General features: G+C 38.6%; 1 protein-coding gene across 15 annotated transcripts in view; it reads right to left on the reverse strand.

Moving 5' to 3' along the window:
* Nucleotides 1-7,792, reverse strand: part of LOC123508360 (methionine aminopeptidase 1-like) — a 132,016-nt gene that overhangs the window by 71,532 nt on the left and 52,692 nt on the right. Inside the window, exon 1 of one of the 15 annotated variants that reach the window (XM_045262006.1) lies at nt 6,488-6,506. The exons of the other annotated variants lie outside the window; for them this stretch is intronic. The gene's annotated coding sequence lies outside the window, so the exon portion shown is untranslated. Of the gene's footprint in view, nt 1-6,487; nt 6,507-7,792 lie in introns of those variants that run through there. 15 annotated transcript variants of the gene reach the window in all.

A 7,792-nucleotide genomic window follows, 5' to 3' on the forward strand; every position in this document is an offset into this window, starting at 1 on the left:
TGTTGGAAGATCCATAGCTTTTAGTCTCTCCTCATATGTCATCCCTTCAAGTTCTGGGACCATTCTTGTAGCCATTTTTTGTAATCTCTCCAGCTTCCTTATGTGTTTCTTTTTGTGAGGAGTCCACATTACTCCTACATATTCCAATCTGGGTCTTATTATAGTACTTATCAGTTTCTTCATCATTTTTTGTCCATGTAGTGAAATGTTATTCCAATATTCCTTACCAAATTGTATGTCTCTCTGAAAATTCTATCAATATGGCTTACCGGTTGATTATTTTCTTCCATCGTCACTCCCAAATCCTTTTCCTTTTATACTTTCTCCAGTTTTACTCCATCTCCCATCTTATAGATTCCCACTGGTTGTCTTTCACTCTTTCCCCATTTCCATGACAAGGCTTTTGTCCACATTGAATTCCATCTCCCACTTTTTACTCCATTCCCAGATCTTATTTAGGTCTTCTTGCAGTATTTCACAATCCTCTTTTTGCTTTATAACTCTGCAAAGTTTCGCATCGTCTGCAAACAGATTTATGTAGCTCTTCACTCCTTCTGGCATGTCATTTATATAAATGAGAAAAAGTATTGGCGGCAATACTGACCCCTGTGGCACTCCGCTTTCTACTGCTCTCCACTTGGACTTCATATCTTTAACTACCGTCCTTATTTCTCTCCCCCTCAAATAATTTTCCATCCATCTCAATGTGGTTCCTTTTAAACCATCTTTCTCCTCTAATTTCCACAGTAACCTTCCATGCGGCACTTTATCAAATGCCTTTTTTTAAATCAAAGTAAATACAATCAACCCATCCCTCCCTCTCATGTACCCTATCAACTATTCTAGAGTAGAAACTCAGTAAATTTGTTACACACGACCGACCTTTTCTAAAACCAAATCGGCTATTTGATAGTAATTTGTTGTCTTTAAGGAACTTAATCCATTGCTTCTTTATTACTCTTTCACACATCTTACATATTACACTAGTTAGTGATACCGGTCTGTAATTTAGAGGTTCTTCCTTCCTTCTGCTCTTATATATGGGAACCACCTCAGCTCTTTTCCATTCCACTGGTACTGTTCCATTTTCTATTGAGCATTTTATGATGTATATAGGACTTGCTAGTTCTTTCCTACATTCTTTCAGTATTCTGCCTGAGACTTCATCCGGTCCCATTGCCTTTTCTTCATCCAATTCCTTCATTAATTCTTTTATTTCAAGCTTGGTTACTTTAATCTCTTCCATATAGATGGTCTCTCTATTACCCAGTGGTCTTTCAAATTTGGATTCCTTACTAAAGACCTCCTGGAACTTATTATTTAACAGTTCTGCCATACTTTTTGTCTTCCACAATCCCATTTTCTCCTTTTAACCTTTCTATTGTTTCTTTTTGTATTATTTTTCCGTTTATGAATCTGTAGAACAATTTTAGTTGTTCCTTGCATTTTTCGACTGTGTCCTTTTCATAGATTCTCTCCTCTTTTTTCCTCACTTTAACATATTCATTTCTTGCTATCTTGAAGTTTACCTCATTTACTGCATTTCTATTTCTCCTCCACCTTCTCCATGCTCCATCCCTTTTCTCCTATGCCCTAGCACACTTTGCGTTAAACCAATCTTTCTTTACTTCTTCTTTAGGTCTATATTTCAGGATATATTCCTTGACTCCTGTTTTGTATATTTCCAAAAATAAGTTATATTTCTCATGCACTCCCTAAGAGTTTTCTATTTCCTCCCAGTTAGCGTATTTTAAATAGTTCTTGAGATTCTCAATATCAGCCTTTCTATAATCTAATCAGTCTCCTTTGTATGATTCATCTCTATCTTCTTTTCCCACTTCTATATCCATTTCTAATATTACATGATCACTCTTTCCCAATGGGCATTTATATCTTATATCATCATTCATTTGTATACCCCTTGTAAAAACCAGGTCTAATCTTGCCGGCTCATCATTTCCTCTGAATCTTGTGTTTTCCTTTACTCTTTGGTCCATCATATTATCTATCATTAGGTTCAGGAATCTTTCTCCCCAGGCTTCTTCCCCCATACCACTTTCATAATTTACCCAGTCCACTTCTTTACAGTTGATATCTTCTACTAATATAACTTTTCTCCTTTTCTTAATAATTCTCGTTAGACTCCTTATTGTGTCATCTATCAAGTCTTTATATTCTTGATTGGTCCATTAATTTGTTTTTGGTGGCACATATGTTACAATGATTGTTAGCTCTTTTTTATTACTATGCATCTTAACATACAGTACTTCTGCTTTTCCTTCCCCCACATTCCACTTGGTTTACCACCATCTCCTTCCTTGACATTATCATGACTCCTCCTTTACCCCGTCTGTCTCTCCTCCATACATTATACCTATTATCAAAGTCTATTTTGATTACCTCATTTAGTTTTGTTTCAGCCAGGTATACAATATCCAGTTATTCTTTCTTTATGTATTCTCTTAATCTTAATTTACTTGATAAAACCCCGTCTATGTTTGTATACATCATTTTTAGTCTCTTGCCTTTATCACTTCCCCACATTCCACTTTGTTTACCACCATCTACTTATTTGACATTATCATGACTCCTCCTCTTTTACCACCTCTGTCTCTCCTCCATACATTATACCTATTATCAAAGTCTATTTTTATTACCTCATTTAGTTTGGTTTCAGCCAGGTATACAATATCCAGTTCTTTCTTTATGTATTCTCTTAATTTTGATTTACTTGATAAAACCCCGTTTATGTTTCTATACATAATTTTTAGTCTCTTGCCTTTATCACTTTTAGTTAGACTTGTTCCACTTTTCCTCTTCCTTCTCTTTTATATACCATTTTCTTATCCTGTCTCCTAGAATTCTCCAAAAAAATGTCTTTTTTTCCTCTTCTGACCTTTCATTATTTTTTTCCCTTACTGCTGCCACCAGTTCGTTGTATCTCTTCCTTTCTTCCTCATTTCAATTCTTCTTTACATATATACAGGCAACCCCCGTTTAACGAAGGGGTTACGTTCCTAAAAAACACTTCGTTAAGAGAAACTTCGTTAAGCGAACCGATTATAACAAGTATAACCCCTGATTTGAACTTCCATTGAGAGTAAGCAAAGTGAGAGTGCATCATAGTACAGTAAAAGGTTTAATGAAAGTAAAAATTATGAAGTTAAATATTTAGGTAGTTTAATTTAAGTCATTATAATGTACACTAATGTATGTATGTACCTAACTTTATAATGTTGATGATCTTAACTTTATGAAGGGAGGGAGAGTGAAACGGGAAATACACTAACCGGCAACCTGTGGAATGTAAACAAAGTGCGCATCATGGTACTGCATACAAAACTTATGTACCACATTTCCACAAGGCTTTCCATTTTATCTATTGTAGAGTCATGAGTTCTGGTGGTTCTTTTAACTTGCAAGGAAGATGAGGTCTCACTAGCCTTCTTAACCCTTAACTTCCGGCGGTCGTATATAAACGTTTGCGTCAGAACGTCCAGTACGGGATTCGTCCCAGTAATCAAGATTTTTCCGGCGTAATTTTAAGTCTCTTGCGCTCTCTTGAGGCGGATGGTGAGTAAGTATCTGGCATCTTTACCACACAAGTGTTTCCACAAGAGCTCCTAATTTTAGAGGTAACTGAACTGTTTTCCCGTTTTATGGGCGACACTTGGCAACTCAGTGACGCTGGGTAGAAAGGTCAGTGATAACAGCGAAGGATCGGGTCAGATTGTAAATCACCATGGAGCAAGGCAGAACCCTTTTAAGCAGTGGTTCTGAGCTAGAAGAAAGTGACAGTGAATATATAGAAGAAGAAACTGGGAAAGTGAAGAGACTAGTAGTGAGGACACGGATGTAGAGCATCATTCACCTGCTTTCTCAGGAGAACAGACAGAGAGACAGAGACTCTTACACAGTATAAGTGACAGTGAAGGCAATAATGATGAAGAACAGACTCAGATAATGTGTCAAGGACACAGAGTGTTTCTAGGAGGCATGAGCATGCGCGTGCTCCTCGCGTTCTGGGGAGGCGATCAAGGGGCGTGGCAGAGGTGGCGAGACCCGACCTGTCTTTCAATGGAGGAATTCAATGATGATTTTTCCCAGTTATGCCTGATTTATCTGTGTCTCCTGGCATAACAGCTGAATTCCTCCTGTGCAACACAATTGTGACTATTTCATGGCGTTTCTCAGTGATGCTTTCTTGGACCATATAGTGAGTGAGAGCAACACTTTTCATGATGAAGAAACAGCAGATGATGATGATGTGCCCATAGCTCTCACGAGAAAGAGTGGAAAAACATCACAAGAAATGAACTCCTGGCGTTCATAGCCGTCACGCTTCTTATGAGTCATTCGAGAAAAGCTTTGAGGTAACTCATCTGAGTCACACACGCAGGCCTACACACATCAACACTTGTCAGAGAGAGAGAGAGAGAGAGAGAGAGAGAGAGAGAGAGAGAGAGAGAGAGAGAGAGAGTAATGCTTACACACACACACACACACACACACACACACACACACACACACACACACACACACACACACACACAACGTGTCTCAGAAATCAGTGATATATGACACACACACACACACACACACACACACACACACACACACACACACACACACACACACACACACACACGTGTCTCAGAAATCAGTGATAATATGTCCTTCCTTCCTCTCTCTCTCTCTCTCTCTCTCTCTCTCTCTCTCTCTCTCTCTCTCTCACACACACACACAGAGAGAGAGAGAGAGAGAGAGTCGCTCTCGGGCTGTTTCCTCTTGACTGGTCACATCTCGGAGGAGGAAACTTTGATAAAACAATAACTAAACTCTCAGACGTCATATCGAGCTGGAAAGTACATCATTGTATTCAGAATAACACAGACAAAATAATTATCAGTATTCAAACTGTGTTCTGACAATTTTAGTGTACCATTTTTCCCCGTCATTAGACAGGAAAAAATATTTTAATCCCCGGAAGTTAAGGGTTAATAGAGTATCTTGACTTGAAAATAGTAGACACTAGATGGAGTCAAGCCATAGTGGGAAGCAATGTTATTAGTTTTCTCGCCTCTCTCTCTTGTCTGTGAATAATACCCAGCTTCACTTCGAGAGTAAGACACTTCCTGGTCTTTTTAGGAACGTTAGGCCACATAGCAGGGTGTTTTGGTGGTAAGTTGAACTAAGGAAGATGAGCTGCTGGTGATGCTGTTATGTTTTGACTGGGCAGTGAGTGGTGCATGTGATCTTGATCTTGATCTTGATGCTACAGGTGACACAGAATTTCTTCTGAGTCAGGCCTTTGTATCGGCAGAGCCTGTGTTGTCCATGAGAGGCTTGATCTTGATCTTTATTCTATAGGTGTCTCAGGATTCCTCCTGAGGCAGGCCTTAGTACCAGCAGCTCCTGATGTATTCAAAAGCCTGTCAGCTTGCATGATACAGTGGGCTTTCAAATTTGGAAAAAAAAATTACCTGGATAAAACTTCGTTAAAGCGAGTTTGGTGTTCGTTAAACGAGCAGATGGTAAAATGAAACCTTCGTTATAACGAAATTTCGTTGTGTGAACCTTCGTTAAACGGGGGTTGCCTGTATATCCTTGCAGCCTTCTGTTTCTCTGAGTTTAGTTGTTCTATATAATATTTCTTCTGTTGCTGCTTGTGATTTTAGTAATATTTTAATTGGTCTCGTTTTTCCTTCTTGATATGGTCCCATTCTGTTTATTTCTTCTACTTCCTCTAAGTTCTGCCTATCTTCGTTGTTTAGATTTTTTAGTAGGTCTTTGACTGATTTCATTTCTTCTTTTTCTCTTCTTGGTCTATATTTTATATTTTTTCTTTTAATCCAAATACGATTACACTTGTTTTTCTGCAATTTCTCTAACTAGATTTTCATTTGTCTTGAGGACTCCTACCATTTTGTTTGTCATATTTTCATCTCTTTCTTTTAGTTGTTCTTGAATCACCTCCTGAAAATCATCCTTATCTTTCTTATCTTGGACTCGCCATGCTTGTACTTCTTTTTTAATCACGTTCTGTACTCTTTCCTCTTCTTTGTTTACTAGATCTTTCAGCTTCTCTTTTTCTTTCTAGGCTTTACCGAGTCCTTCCATCTGCTTCTTGTAGTTAGCTACTTCCTTTTTCAGTTCTTCGTTTTCCGCTCTTAGCTTAGCTTCGTTTTCTTCCACTTTTTTTTATCCTTTCTATCAGTTTTTTAAACTTTTTCCTGTTCTTCATTCTCTTTCATTCCCATACTCTCCTTTATCCATCTATCTAGTTTACGTTCAATAGTCAACATTCTCTTAAATAGTGAAGTATTCGCCGTATCAAAACCTTTGAATGCGCTTACTCCCTTATCAACATAGTCATCATCTTCTTTCATTTTTTCCCTAGTCTCATACCTACATTTAGATGGAATCTCTTCTTTACTCATGATTCTCTAATACTTGATTTCATGAAAAACGAGTCTACACTACTCACCCAGGCCACTGCAAATACTATACAACAGGTAGTGAAGATCAGCTGAGAGCGACGCCACTGTGTCCTTTCTCGACCTCGTCTGGTGTGTGTCTGTGTGTGTATTTACCTAGTTGTAGTTTTACAGGGCCTGGGCTTTATGCTCGTGTGGCCCCGTCTCCATATCTACACTTATCCAATTTCCCTTTAAAACTATGCACACTCATTGCTGACACCACTTCCTCACTCAAACTGTTCCAAGTCTCAACACATCTTTGCGGGAAACTATATTTTTTAACATCTCTCAGACATCTTCCCTTCCTCAGTTTCTTACTATGCGATCTTGTGCTTCTAATGTCATATTCTTCTCTCCAGATTAGTTTCTCATTATCCACTTGATCCATTCCGTTAATCAATTTATAAACTTGTATCAGATCCCCTCTCTCTCTCTCCTCTGTTCTAGGGTTGGTAGATCCATAGCTTTTAGTCTCTCTTCATATGTCATCCCTTTAAATTCTGGAACCATTCTTGTGTGGCATAAAGGAGCACGCACGGTCTAGATATAAGATATATCTGGACTGTGGGAGCGTGGCTTCTGAAAAGCACCATGATCATGCCTGACGGGATCTAAAGTAAGAGCCACGATTGTGCCTGACGGGCTATAAGGGTTAAGGCTTTTAATTTATGAACTGGATACTCTCTCTTCCCCTCAGATCTTCTAGAATCTTCCATACGTCTGTCTGTATGTCTTGTGACCACGTCTGCTGCTACACTAGGCAATGATCTTAATAACTAAAAAAAAAAATTCATACTATTATCCCCGGTACTACAAAACAACAACCAAACAACTGCAAACAACACTCCTGAATTACTAATGAAATACTGCATTATTTCATTAGTAATTCTTTATCACTGAGTACCACGAAGTCTAGGTTATCCTCATGGCATGAGCATATATGAATACTAAGATATGATATCCTTTATAGCAGGCAATAGAAAAGTGGAAACATAAATTTAATATCGTGGGGAAAGACAACACGCTGGCTAAAAGGGTCACAAGAAGAAGAAGCGGCCGAGTCGCCGTGAGTCTCCGCCTCGTCTGTGGCCGATCTCATCTCTGCTTTATTTTTTGGTATTCCATGTAAGATTTCACTTTATGCATTACAAAACAATCCTTTCTTGGGGGGATGGTTTGTAAAAAGCTAATAGAAATGTTGTTTTGTGAACATAAATGCATATATAAGACAGTAACACCACCTGGAGAGGTGGTGTTCCCAGCAACCTCAGAGCAACCTGATAGCAACCTTGTCACTGTCCCTCCAAGCGTTC

Source organism: Portunus trituberculatus, chromosome 24 (assembly GCF_017591435.1).
Source record: "Portunus trituberculatus isolate SZX2019 chromosome 24, ASM1759143v1, whole genome shotgun sequence".
Classification (NCBI taxonomy): Eukaryota; Metazoa; Arthropoda; class Malacostraca; order Decapoda; family Portunidae; genus Portunus; species Portunus trituberculatus.